The following is a 14,399-nucleotide window of genomic DNA, read 5'->3' on the forward strand; positions in this document are numbered from 1 at the left end:
CGCTTAGCACTCTGCCGTTTCCATGGAGCCCATTCTGAGCAGGAATTTTACGGGTTGATCTGAGAACTCTGCAGTGAATGAATCGATCGATCAGTGGTATTTATTGAGCGCTCACGGTGTGCAGAGCCTGTACTAAGCCTGTGGGAAAACACAGTACAACAGAGTCGGTAGACACGTTCCCTGCCGTAAGGAGCTTGCAGTCCAGCCTCTGGCCGGGAACGCTCTCCCTCCTCATATCCCAAAGGCAATGGGTCTCCCCCTCGTCAGAGCCTTACTGAAGGCTCACCTCCTCCAAGAGGCCTTCCCTAACTTAAGCCCCCCTTTCCTCTTCTCCCACTCCCTTCTGCATCGCCCTGACTTGCTCCCTTTATTCATCCCCCCTCCCAGCCCCACAGCACTTATGTCCATACCTGTCATTTATTTATTTATATTCATGTCTGTCTCTTCCTCTAGACTGTAAACTTGTGGGTAGGGAAGGTGTCCGTTTATTGTTAAATAATTATAAATAATTATGGTATTTGTTAAGTGCTTACTATGTGCCGAGCACCGTCCTAAGTGCTGGGGTGCATACATGGTAATCAGATTGTCTCAAGTGGGGCTCAAAGTCTTAATCCCCATTTTACAGATGAGGTAACTGAGGCACAGGGAAGTGAAGTGGCTTCCCCAAGGTCACACAGCAGACAAGTGGCCGAGGCTGGATTAGAATCCATGTCCTCTGACTCCCAAGCCCATGCTCTTGCCACCAAGCCATGCTGCTTCTCTTGTTTTATACTGTCCCAAGCGCTTAGTACCGTGCTACTTCTCTTGTTTTGTACTCTCCCAAGCACTTAGTACTGTGCTCTGCATGCATTAAGTGCTCAGTAAATATGATTGACTGGCTGGCTGACTGACTAGAGGAGGAGACAGACGCTAAAGTAAATCAATAAATGAGGGCTATGGACATAAGCAGTGTAAGAATCCAACTTCATTTGCCTGTATGCACCCCAAAGCTTAATACAGTGCCTGGAACATAGTAAGTGATTAACAAATATTATTATTATTATTGTTATTACTAGAACAATCCACATCTGACAACGGAGACCGGGTCAAAACCTGCCCACTGACACCAGTGAAATGGACCGGACTCGGCCTCTTCACTAGCGCAGAGAGGTCCTCTGCTCCCAGGAACACACACTCTTGATATGCTCTTCAACAGTTCCCTGACTGAAATGCGTCTTGAGGTTAATACACGTTCGCCAAGTAACTCTGAAGGCGAGCCCCTCGGAGCATACGAGAAGCAGCATGTCTCAGTGGAAAGAGCCCGGGCTTGGGAGCCGGAGGTCATGGGTTCAAGTCCTGGCTCAGCCGCTTGTCAGCTGGGTGACTTTAGGCAAGTCACTTAACTTCTCTGTGCCACAGTTACCTCTGCCGGAATGCCTCTTTGGACGTTTCTGGCCCCGTTCGGATCTCGGCTAGGGGCCCCTCTCCCTGAGGCGTACGCTCCGGAGCATGGAGCACGGATCCTTTTGGAAGAAATTAAGGCCATTCCCAGCTTCTCTTAAGCCTTTATGGGAGAATTTTGGCCCTCCTACTGTTTGAGCCACTAAAACGTAGGAAAACCAAGAGAATAGTTTACCGACAGTGACTGTGGTGAAACGATAAAGGGTGCTGCAAAGGACATAAAGGGGGATAATATCTTTGAAAGCCCAAGACTGACGGGAGCACGCAGAGAGCCTCCGAGACAGCTGACGTGTGGAATTACTGGGACAATTTCCCAGACCCAGAAATATATGGCTCCTCTCCTAGGCGGAGCAAATTGCTGGCTCCCAGGAGAGTCCTGCAGCCCTTCGAGCGGGGGCTCTTGTCTGGCCTGGCCAAGGGGTGAGGATGAGGCCTCTTGGCCTCTGTCTCTGGAGCAGGAAGAGACATCTGGCCACCAAGACAAGAAATACATATAGGTCAAAAGTCAACCTGGCATTGGTTCCAGATGTTCCAAACTCCTCAAGAGAGAGTTGTCTACACCTACCGTCTCCAGTTTCTCTCTTACAATTCTCTCCTTGACCCCCTCCAATCTGGCTTCCTCCCCCTTCATTCCACAGAAACCTCCCTCTCAAAGGTCACCAGTGACTTCCTTCTTGCCTAATCCATTGGCCCACTACTCCAACTTAATCCTCCTCGACCGCTCAGCTGTCTTCGCCACTGTGGACCACCCCCTTCTCCTGGAACATTATCCGATCTTGGCTTCACTGACACCGTCCTCTCCTGGTTCTTCTCCTATCTATCTGACTGCCCATTCTCAGTCTCTCCACAGAATCCTCCTCTTCCTCCCCCTAGGTGGGGGAGTCCCCCAAGGCTCAGTTCTGGGTCCCCACCTATTCTCCATCTACAAATCCCGGCTCTGTCATTTGTTTGCTGTGTGACCTTGGGCAAGTCACTTTACTTCGCTGCCTACTTCTGCCTTCACTTCACTGCCTGCCTACTGGTTTTGTTTTTGTTTCGTTTCCTGTCTCCCCCTTCTAGACTGTGAGCCCGTTGTTGGGTAGGGATTGCCTCTATCTGTTGCCGAATTGTACTTTCCAAGCGCTTAGTACAGTGTTCTGTACACAGTAAGCGCTCAACAAATACGATTGAATGAATGAAGGAATGAATGAACCTCTCTGGGCCTCAGTTGCCTCCTCTGTAAAATGGAGATTGAGACGGTGAGCCCCATGTGGGACAGGGCCCTTATCCAACCCGATCTGCTAGTATCCACCTAGTGCTTAGTACAGTGTCTGGCACATACTAAGCGCTTAGCAAATACCATAATTATTATGATTATTATTATTGGATCACATAGCTTCAATTACCTTCTCCACATAGATGATTCTCAAATCTCCATCTCCAACCCTGACTTCTCACCAATAATCCCGGCTTTGCCACTTGTCAGCTGTGTGACTGTGGGCAAGTCACTTAACTTCTCTGTGCCTCAGTTACCTCATCTGTAAATTGGGGATTAAGACTGAGAGCCTCACGTGGGACAACCTGATTACCCTGTATCTCCCCCAGTGCTTAGAACAGTGCTCTGCACATAGTAAGCGCTTAACAAATACCAGCATTATTATTATTATTAATTTCACATTTCCCCCTGCCTTCAGGACGTCTCTGCTTGGATGTCCTGCCAACTCTTCCAATTTACCGTGTCCAAAATGGAACTCCTCATCTTCCCACTCAAACGCTGTCCTCCCCATGACCTTCCCATCACTGCAGACACCACCACCATCCTCCCTGTCTCACAAGCCCTTAACCTTGGCATTATCCTCGTCTCATCTCTCTCATTCAACCCACAGATACAATCTGTCACCAAATCCTGTCAGTTCAACCTCCACAATATCGCTGAAATCCACCCTTTCCTCTCCATCCAAACCGGTATTATGCTAATTCAAGCACTTACCTTACTCCACCTTGACTCCAGCATCAGCCTCCTCGCTGACCTCGCTGCCTCTTGTCTCTCCACTCTTCAGTCCATACTTCACTCTGCTGTCCGGATCATTTTTCTACAAAAACGTTCAGTCCATGTCTCTCCAATCCTCAAGAACCTCCAGTGGTGGCCCATCCACCTCCATAGCAAACAGAAATTCCTTACCAGTGGCTTTAAGAAATTCAATCAGCTCTCCCCCTCCTACCTTATCTCCCCGATTTGCTACTCCAACCAGGCCCGCAAACTTTGTTCCTCTAATGCCAATCTACTCACTGAGCCCCGATCTCGTCTATCTCACCGCCGACCTCTCGCCTACTTCTTGCCTCTGGCCTGCATCTCCCTCCGTCTTTGTAGCCGACAGACCACCTTCAAAGCCTTATTGAAGGCGCATCTCCTCCAAGAGGCCTGCCCTAAATCCTCACTTCACCTCCTCACCCTCCATTCTGCGTCACTTGTGAACTTGCATCTGTACCCCTTAATCACTTCAATATTCACTTTGCCCCTAACCCTACAGCACTTATGTCCATATCCTTTTACTCTCCAATTCCTTCCTCTGTAATTTATTTTAATTTTTGACTCCCCCTCCAGATTATAATCTCTCTCATGGCCAGGGAATGCGTCTCTCAACTTCACTGTATTTTTGACTCCCAAGTGCGCACACAGTAAGCACTCAATAAATACCACTGATGAATTGAATGATGTTCCACCATGATTCCTTCCTCACTTACACACTTTTTATAAAGATGTAAACCACTCAGGTGGGGTGTGCAAATAGTCACAGTGCCTGAGACACATAAGATACATTTCTTTCTGTTCTCTTCATGAAGAGATAATGTCTGGAGTATCTCCAGTTGGGAAATTGGCCTGTGAAAATGCTCAAGTCTGCAAGTGTCGAGTTGGGCAAACAACCCGGAGCCGGCAAACAAATGATCCCATTTGTTTAGAAAAATTTCTGTGAATGAAGAAATGTTCAAGCACCGGTAGTCAGAGATGTTTGTCTCTCCCTAGCTTTCTTTTCTGGGATTGGTGGCTATAGTCATCTTTTGGGGGATTTTGGCTAGGCCTTGCTATCTTTTCCTAGAGATACCTGGTCATTTTTTCTGTGATCATTGGCAAGCGTGGTTCTCTTTTCTGGGATCCTTTGCTAGACTTCGTTCCCTTTTCTGGGATCTCTTGCTATGCTTAGCTATCTTTTCTGGGATTATTGGCTATGCCTAGTTTTCTTTTATGGAAACGTTGGCTACACCTAGTTCTCTCTTCTGGAATTACGGGTCATGTTTTATTCTCTTTTCTGGGAATGTTGATCTTGTCGAGTTCTCTTTTCTAGGATAATTATAATAATAGTAATAACTCATTATTATTATTATACTTCTTAAGTGCTTACTATGTGACAAAGATTGTTCTAAACACTGTGGGAAATGCAATTTAATCGGGTTGGACACGCTCCATGTTCCACATGGAGCTCACAGCCTTAATCCCCATTTTCCAGATGAGGTAACTGAGGCCCAGAGAAGTTAAGTGACTTGTCCAAAGTCACACAGCAGACATGTGGCGGTCAATATTAGAATTCGGGACCTCCAGACTTCCAGACCCGTGCTCTATCCACTGAGCCATGCTGCTTCTATAGGATCATTAGCTATGCCTTTTTCTCTTTTCTTCAATCATTAGCCAACCCTACCTATCTTTTCTGGGATCATTGGCTAGGCTTTGTTGTCTTTTCTGGGATCACTGACTATGTCTGGTTCTCTTTTTTGGGCCTATGTGGTATGCCCGGTTCTTTTTTTTGGAATCACTGCCTATGCCTGATTCCCTTTTCTGGGAATGTTGTCTCTGACTAGTTTTTTTTTTCTGGGATCGTCGGCTATTACTAGTTCTCTTTTCAGGGAATGTTGGCTAGGCCTACTTCTCTTTTCCTGGGATCATTGGCTATGCCTGGCTACCTTTTCTAAATGAAATTCAATTTGGCACTGGATCATTCCCCCACTATTGAACAAACTCTAATTATGTCCCAACTGCCCATCAGTTGGCATTCTCGGGAACTAAGCGGCTCTTCGGAGGTCTTCCCTAAGGCCATGCCAGACACTCTGTGACAATTAGTCTAACAATTGTTTGGGTCAAAGATTCCCCCTCCCCAAAGGAATAGCTCATCAATCAGCAGAATCATTTCACCAGCATCAATAGGAACCCATTTACTGCCCAATTATTGGATTGTTTTATGACTTAGTCCTGAGGTTCCCGAGATCCAGAGAAGTGGCAAATTCCCACAGAGGCCAAAGATGCATTGTGTGAGAACAGGAGAATTTTGACTGCGAGCTTTCCTGGTGACGCTGGAGAGTCCAAATGATTTATTTCTATTTATGCCTGTCTCCCCCTCTAGACTGTAAGCTTATTGTGGCCAGGGAATGTCTCTGTTTACTGTTCTCTTGTACTCTCCCAAACACTTAGTACAGTGCTCTGCACACAGTAAGCACTAAGTAAATATAATTGATTGAATGAATGAACAATAATAATATTAATAATAGTAATATGAAGAATAATGATATTTGTTATGTGCTTACTACTACTATTGGTAATTATAAGTGTGGTACTTGTTAAGAGCTTACGATTCGTCAGGCACTGTACTAAGCGCTAGGGTGGTTACAAGCAAATCAGGTTGCACATGATCTCTGGTACAAGCTCTCATAATATCCCGACTGGATTATTGTGTCAGCCTCCTTCCTCTGTGATCTCCCTTCCTCCTGTCTCTCCCCACTCCAGTCTATTCTTGTTTGGGTCAGTTCTTGGCCCTCTTCTGTTCTCCATCTACACTCACTCCTTTGGTGAACTCATCCGCTCTCACGGCTTCAACTATCATCTCTATGCAGATGACATGCAGATCTACATCTCTGCCCCTGTCCTCTCCCCATCCCTTCAGGCTCGTATCTCCTCCAGCCTCCAAGACGTCTCTACCTGGATGTCGGCCCGCCACCTAAAACTCAACTTGACCAAAACTGAGCTCCTCATCTTCCCTCCCAAGCCCTGTCCTCTCCCTGACTTCCCTATCACCGTGGACGGTACAACCATCCTTCCCGTCTCTCGGGCCCGCGACCTCGGTGTCATCTTTGACTCGGCTCTCTCGTTCACCCCACATATCCGATCCATCACCAAAATCTGCCAGTCTCACCTTTATAATAACGCCAAGATCCGCCCTCTCCTTTCCACCCTAACGGCTATCTTACTGTTACGGGCTCTCGTTATATCCCGGCTAGATTACTGTGTCAGCCTGCTCTCTGATCTCCCTTCCTCCTCTCTCTCCCCGCTCCAATCTATTCTTCACTCCGCTCCCCGGCTCATCTTCCTGCAGAAACGCTCTGGGCGTGCCACTCCCCTTCTTAAAAACCTCCAGTGGTTGCCTATCGACCTCTGCACGAAACAAAAACTTCTCACTCTAGGCTTCAAGGCTGTCCATCACCTTGCCCCTTCCTACCTCTCCTCCCTTCTCTCTTTCTACCTCCCACCCCGCAAGCTCCACTCCTCTGCCACCCACCTCCTCACCGTCCCCCATTCTCGCCTGTCCCGCCGTCAACCCGTGGGCCACGTCCTCCCGAGGTCCTGCAACGCCCTCCCTCCTCACCTCCGCCAAACTAATTCTCTTCCCCTCTCAAAACACTACTTAAAGCTCACCTTCTCCAAGAGGCCTTCCCAGACTGAGCTCCCCTTTTCCCTCTGCTCCCCCTGCTCCCCCTCTACCCCTCCTTCCCCTCTCCTCAGCTAAGCCCTCTTTTTCCCCTTTCCCTCTGCTCCTCCCCCTCTCCCTTCCCCTCCCCTCAGCACTGTACTCGTCTGCTCAACTGTATATATTTTCATTACCCTATTTATTTTGTTAATGAGATGTACATCACCTTGATTGTATTTATTTGCTATTGTTTTAATGAGATATTCATCCCCTTGATTCTATTTATTGCTATTGTTCTCATCTGTCTGTCGCCCCCGATTAGACCGTAAGCCCGTCAAAGGTCAGGGACTGTCTCTGTTACCGATTTGTACATTCCAAGCGCTTAGTACAGTGCTCTGCACATAGTAAGGGCTCAATAAATACTATTGAATGAATATTCTTCATTCCGCTGCCTGGATCATCTTCCTACAGAAAGGCTCTGGGCCTGTCACTCCCCTCCTCAGAAACCTCCAGTGGTTTCCTAACAAACTTCGCATGAAACAAAAACTCCTCCACTCTTGGCTTCAAAGCTCTCCATCACCTCGCCCCCTCCTACCTCACCTCCCTTCTCTCTTTCTACTGCCCAGCTCCTACACTCGGCTCCTCTGCCACTCACCTCCTCACGGTCCCCTGTTTGCGCCTGTCCCGCCGTCGACCCCTGGCCCACATCCTCCCACTGTCCTGGAACGCCCTCCTTCCTCACCTCCGCCAAACTAACTCTCTTCCCCTCTTCAAAGCCCTACTGAGAGCTCACCTCCTCCAGGAGGCCTTCCCAGACTGAGCCCCCCCTTTCCCTCTGCTCCTCCTCCCCTCCTCTTCCCCCCACCCCCTGCTCTTCCCCCTTCCCCTCCCCTCAGCACTGTGCTCATTTGTATATTTTATTTATTACTCTATTTATTTGATTAATGAGGTGTATATCTCCTTAATTCTATTTATCTTGATGATGTTGTCTTGTTTTTGTCTTGTTCTGTTTTGCTTCGCCATCTGTCTCCCCCGTTTAGACTGTGAGCCCGTCACTGGACAGGGATAGTCTCTATCTGTTGCCGAATTGTACTTTCCAAGCGCTTAGTACAGTGCTCTGCACATAGTAAGTGCTTAATAAATACTATTGAATGAATGAATGTCCCACATGGAGCTCACAGTCTTAATCCCTATTTTACAGGTGAAGTAACTGGGACAAAGAGAAATGAAGTGACTTACCCAGAGTCACACAATAGAAGAGTGGCAGAGTCAGAATTAGAACCCAACTCCTTCTGTCTTGCATGCCCACACACTAGGCCATGATGCTTCACTGTATTGAGTGCTTGGGTAAATACAGATAATCAGGTCTCACGTGAGGCTCATAGTCCAAGAAGGAGGGAGAACAGGGATCACATCTCCATTTTACAGATGAGGTAACTGAGTCACAGAGAAGTAGAGTGACTTGCCCAAGGTTATACACACACACACACACAGCAGACAAATGTCAGAGCTAGGATCAGAGCCCAGGTCCTCCGGTTCCCAGGCCTGGATTGCACGGATAATCCGATGAGAAACAGTGCCCGCCCCACACGGGACTCATGATCTAAAGGAAAGGGAGAGCGGGGCTTTTTACACCATATTACAGGTGAAGAAACGGGGTCAGAAAGGTGGAGTGACTTGCCCAAGGCCACACAGCAGGCCAGCGGCAGAGCTGGAACTCGAAGCGGGGTTCCTGACTCCAGCCTGTCCTCTTTTCACTGGCCCCTGCTGCTTCTCTGATGCCACATGACACACACCAAGGACCGGTGTCAGTCTTGGGTACCTACTTTGTGCAGAGCACGGTATCGAGTGCTTACTGTGTGCAGAATACCGGCCTGGGTGCCTACTGTGTGCAGAGTACTGTACTGATCACCTACTAAATACTGACTACTGGCCCCGTTTGTCTACTGTATGAAGAGCACTACATTGAGCACCCACCCTACGCAGAACACCAGCCCAAGTGCCTTTGGTTTGCAGAGCACTGGGCTGGGCCCTATTGTGTCCAGAGAACTGTATGGAGCACCTATTGAATGCAGAATAACCTACAGTGAAAACAAGGTCTCTTGCCCTCAAGGAGCTTATGATTTATAGTGGGTAAATCTTCTTGTAGTTTATGAAACTTTCCTTGGAAATTAATGTTTCTTCCAAAACTTTCAGAAAAATGGGGGATGCTGAAATGGCTTCGTCTGTCAGAACACACACACACACCATGTGACGCGGCCTGCTGACTTCCGTCGTCTGAAACAATATAGGACCTGACACGCAGACACGGCCAGCGCAAGTAAGCATTAAACTGCACAACACGACTTCTCTTAATTATTAGCTGTCAGATTGAGATGAAATTGGGCATTAAATTAAGTTTAAAGAGAGATTAAACTGTGACAGGGTGAGCGCTGGAAAGACACAGTAAGCATTGAAAATACAAAGTAATTATAGAGAGTAAAATCACAGACCTGAGGTTGTGAGGACTTGTCTGCTCACACATTTGAAACGAAGCTCATCCTAAGGTAAAAATGCCCGGGGAAAGATGATTTCCTGAGAACCTCAGAAGCTTCTGGAGTGATGCTTTGCCCAGGACCGATTTCCTCTCTAGCACAAGGCACTTTCAGCCTAGGGCAGATTCCCCATTAAATCCATTCATCCATCCATCCATCCATCCATCCATCCATCCATCCTTCCATCAATCAGTCGATAGTATTTATTGAATGCTTACTCTTTTCAGTGCTCTGTTCTTAGGCTTTGGGAGAATTGCGTAGAGTTAGTAGACAAGACCCCAGCCCTCAAGGAGCTTATAGTCTAATGCCTTCAGAGCCCTGGACTAAGCACCTGGACGAGTGCAATAGAGTTAGTAGATGTAATCCCTGCCTTCAAGGAGCTTGCAGTCTACTGCATATAGAGCACAGTACTAAGCACCTGGAAGAGTACAGTAAAGTAGTCCTCTCCATAACTTTCCCGTCACTGTGGACGGCCCAACCATCCTTCCTGTCACTCAAGCCCGCAACCTTGGTGTCATCCTCGACTCCGCTCTCTCATTCACCCCACATATCCTATCCGCCACCAAATCCTGTCTCTCTCACTTTCACATCTCCAAGATCCTCCCGTTCCTCTCCATCCAAACCGCTACGACGCTAGTATAATCACTCATCCTGTCCTGACTGAATTATTGTATCAGCCTCCTTTCTGACCTCCCTACCTCCTGTCTCTCTCCACTTCAGTCCATGTTTCACTCTACTGCCTGGATTATCTTTCTAGAGAAACGTTCTGGGCATGTCACCTTCCTCCTCAAAAATCTCCAGTTGTTGCCTATCAACCTCCGTATCAAACAAAAACTGCTCACTATTGGTTTCAGAGCTCTCCATCACCTTGAACCCTCCTACCTCACCTCACTTCTCTCCTTCTACAGCCCAGCCCACTCACTCCGCTCCTCTGCTGCCGCTAACCTCCACATTGGGCCTCGTTCTCTTCTGTCCCACCATCGACCCCTGGCTTACATCCTACCTCTGGCCTGGAACATCCTCCCTCCTCAGATCTGCCAGACAATCACATTTCCCCCCTTCCAAACCCTACTGAAGGCTCACCTCCTCCAAGAGGCCTTCCCAGACTAAGCCCCCCTTTTCCTCAGCTCCTTCTCCCTTCCACATTGCTTCAACTCACACCCTCTTCCCCCCTCCACAGCACTTATGTATATATGTGCATATCTATAATTCTATTTATTTATATTTATGCCTATTTACCTGTTTGGATGTGTAGGTATCTACAATTCTATTTATTTAGATTGATGCCTGTATACTTGTTTTGATGTCTGTCTCCCCCCTTCTAGATTCTAAACCGGGTGTAGGCAGGGATTTTCTCTATTGTTGAATTGTTCTTTCCACGCACTTAGTACAGTGCTCTGCACAAAGTAAGCGCTCAATAAATGCAATTGAATGAATCGAATGAATGAATGGATAGTGGTTATGGATATTGGATAGAGCTTGGACCTGGGAGTCAGAAGGACCTGGGTTCTAATCCTGTCTCCACCACTTGTGACCACATGTCAAGTCGCTTCACTTCTCTGGGCCACAGTTTCCTCATCTGTAAAATGGGGATTGATCCTGCGAGCCCCATGTGGGACAGGGACTGCGTCCAAACCGATCTGCTTATATCCACCCCCAGCTTAGTCCAGTGCCTGGCACATAGTAAGCACTTAACAAAAACTGTGATTGTTATTGTTATGATTACGATTATTATTCATGATCCTTGCCTTCAAGGAGCCTTGAATCAACCGTGTGAAGAACGCTGCACTAAACGCTTGGTAGAATACAATAGAATGAGTAGAGTGAGTAGTCCCCGCTCTCAAGGAGCTTCCAATCTAGCACGGAAAAACTGAAGAATTCTATTCCATGAGAGGATCATTTCCTTCAGGGCTGGGAACTTTTGTCTTCTGTTTTTATTTTCCAAGAACTGAGAACAAACAACGAGTTCCCCCAAGTCCTCCCAATGGAACCCAGTGGAGGTCTCCCAGTCCTCCCAGTAGAGTCCAATAAGCCCAGTGGAGGTCTCCCACCTCCCAGTAGAGCCTAGTGGAGTTCCCCCAGTGTTCCAATGGAGCCTTCTGCAGGATGAAGGCCTGAAGCTGGGGCTGGACTCCACACCCAATTGGTCCCTTGGGAGTAGGGGATCTGAGTTCTAATCCTGGCTCCACCACTTGCCTGCTGGGTGGCCTTGGGCAAATCACTTCACTTCTCAGTTTCTTCATCTAAAAAATGGGGACTAAATACCTGTTCTCTCCCCCATTTAATCCAGGAACCCCATGCGGGAAAGGCACTACATCTGACCCGAGTAATTGGCATCTTCCCCAGGGTTTCATAGAATGCTAGGCACACAGCACTTAATAAATATTACTATTATTATATATTTAATATAAATATATCACATATAATTTATATTTTCTAATAATAACAATAACATGCAACACTGCCCCACCCCCACGCCCTCGAGGACAACTCAGTCTCTGACTGATTAAACTGATCGCCCCACTCCAGTCTATTCTTCACTCCACTGCCCAGCTCATCTTCCCGCAGAAATGATCTGGGCCTGTCACTCCCCTTCTTAAACACCTCCAGTGGTTCCCTATCGACCTCCGCTCCAAACAAAAACTCCTCACTCTAGGCTTCGAGGCTCTACATCACCTCGCCCCTTCCTACCTCTCCTCCCTTCTCTCTTTCTACCGCCCACCCCGCACGTTCCGCTCCTCCGCCGCCCGCCTCCCCGCCGTCCCCCGGTCTCGCCCGTCCTGCCGTCGACCCCCGGGACGCGTCCTCCCGCGGTCCCGGAACGCCCTCCCCCCTCACCTCCGCCAAACTGATTCTCTTCCCCTCTTCAAAACCCTACTTAAAACTCACCTCCTCCGAGAGGCCTTCCCAGACCGAGCTCCCTTTCTCCCTCTCCTCCCTCTACCGCCCCCCCTTCACCTCTCCACAGCTTAACCCTCTTTTCCCCCCATCTCCCTCCGCTCCTCCCCCTCTCCCTTCCCATCCCCTCGGCACTGTACTCGTCCGCTCGACTGTATATATTTTCTTCACCCTATTTATTTTGTTAATGAATTGTACATCACCTCGATTCTATTTAGTCGCCATCGTTTCTACGAGACATTCTTCCCCTCGACTCTATCTATCGCCATCGTTCTTGTCTGTCCGTCTCCCCCGATTAGACCGTAAGCCCGTCAAACGGCAGGGACCGTCTCTATCTATTGCCAACTTGTTCATTCCAAGCGCTTAGTACAATGCTCTGCACATAGTAAGTGCTCAATAAATACTATTGAATGAATGAATGAATGAAAGATTGACCTCCAAGCAGTAATCAGATGATAAATGCCATCAGTTAATCAAACAGTAGTATTTATTGCACAGTCCCTGTGTGCAAAGTACTGAAGGAGAACCTGGGAGAGTACAACAAAATTGAAAAAGCAAAACAAAAGACAGATATAGCTGTCCGGCTCTCGAGGGCTTTGGAATGTGCTAGCATTCCGTTCTCCGTGTGCTTCCTTGGCCTTACTTGAGTACCAAAGACTCAAAAAATGCCCAATCACCAATTCATTAATCGGACAATCGATGAATGGTATTTACTGAGCACTTACTGTGTGATGAATATATGTTCCTCAAAAAAAAGTGACATTTGACGTTTTGAAGGAAATCCACTCTTCCTGAAATCCTGAGAGCTATATGACACCTTCCTATTGGGGAAATTCAGACACTTTAAAGAGTTGCCTCATTTAAAACAAATGGTCTTTAAAAAAAAATCTTAAAGACTTTAAAAAAATTCCTGTCCACATTGTTATTTTCAAATCATGTCATAAAATTAAACTAAAAGCTTTCATGCTAAGGAAACTGGAGATTAAATATTTAAACATAAACTGTGGCAATATTAATAATTACATATCTGAGTTAACTGGGAAAGTTATTTGAACATTAATTTATTTACATATATTCAGTTTTGTGTCCCTGAAGCATTCAAGTCTTTGCAGTTGAAGCATTAATCAATTAGAAAGCCGTACTCAACGGGATTGCAATTTATCTGTTGCTTTTATTGCTGTTTCCAAGCCGCTGGAGCTGGTTGGGATATGAACACTGACTGCGGGAGTGAAGGAATCAATCTGTGGTATTTATTGAGTTCTTACTGTGTGCAGAGCACTGTATTAAGCACTTGGATGAGTACAATACAACAGAGTTAGTAGACATGTAACCTGCCCTCAAAGAGCTTTCAATCTAGTCAGGAAAATAGACATTAAAATGGATTAGAGGTAGGAGAAGCTGCAGAGTATAAGAATTCCCTGTAACAGCTTCTAGAAAGTTTGGAATAAGGCTCAGAATGCCCTGTAATCATAAGAATTGGGATAAATTTAAGCACTTACCATGTACAAAGCGTTGTACTAAGCTCTGAGGTAGAAAGAGGTCATGTACTTCACTACCGACCTCTCGCCCACTTATAATAATAATAATCATAATGTTGGTATTTGTTAAAAACGCCTACTATGTGCCGAGCACTGTTCTAAGCGCTGGGGTAGATACAGGGTAATGAGGTCGTCCCACATGGGGCTCACAGTCTTCATCCCCATTTTCCAGATGAGGTAACTGAGGCACAGAGAAGTTAAGTGACTTACCCAGAGTCACACAGCTGACAAGTGGCAGAGCCAGGATTAGAACCCACTACCTCTGACTCCTAAGACAGGGCTCTTTCCACTGAACCACGCTGCTTCTCCACCTCTCTCTCTGGCCTGGAACACTCATC

The sequence above is a fragment of the Ornithorhynchus anatinus genome, chromosome 3 (assembly GCF_004115215.2).
Source record: "Ornithorhynchus anatinus isolate Pmale09 chromosome 3, mOrnAna1.pri.v4, whole genome shotgun sequence".
Lineage (NCBI taxonomy): Eukaryota > Metazoa > Chordata > Mammalia > Monotremata > Ornithorhynchidae > Ornithorhynchus > Ornithorhynchus anatinus.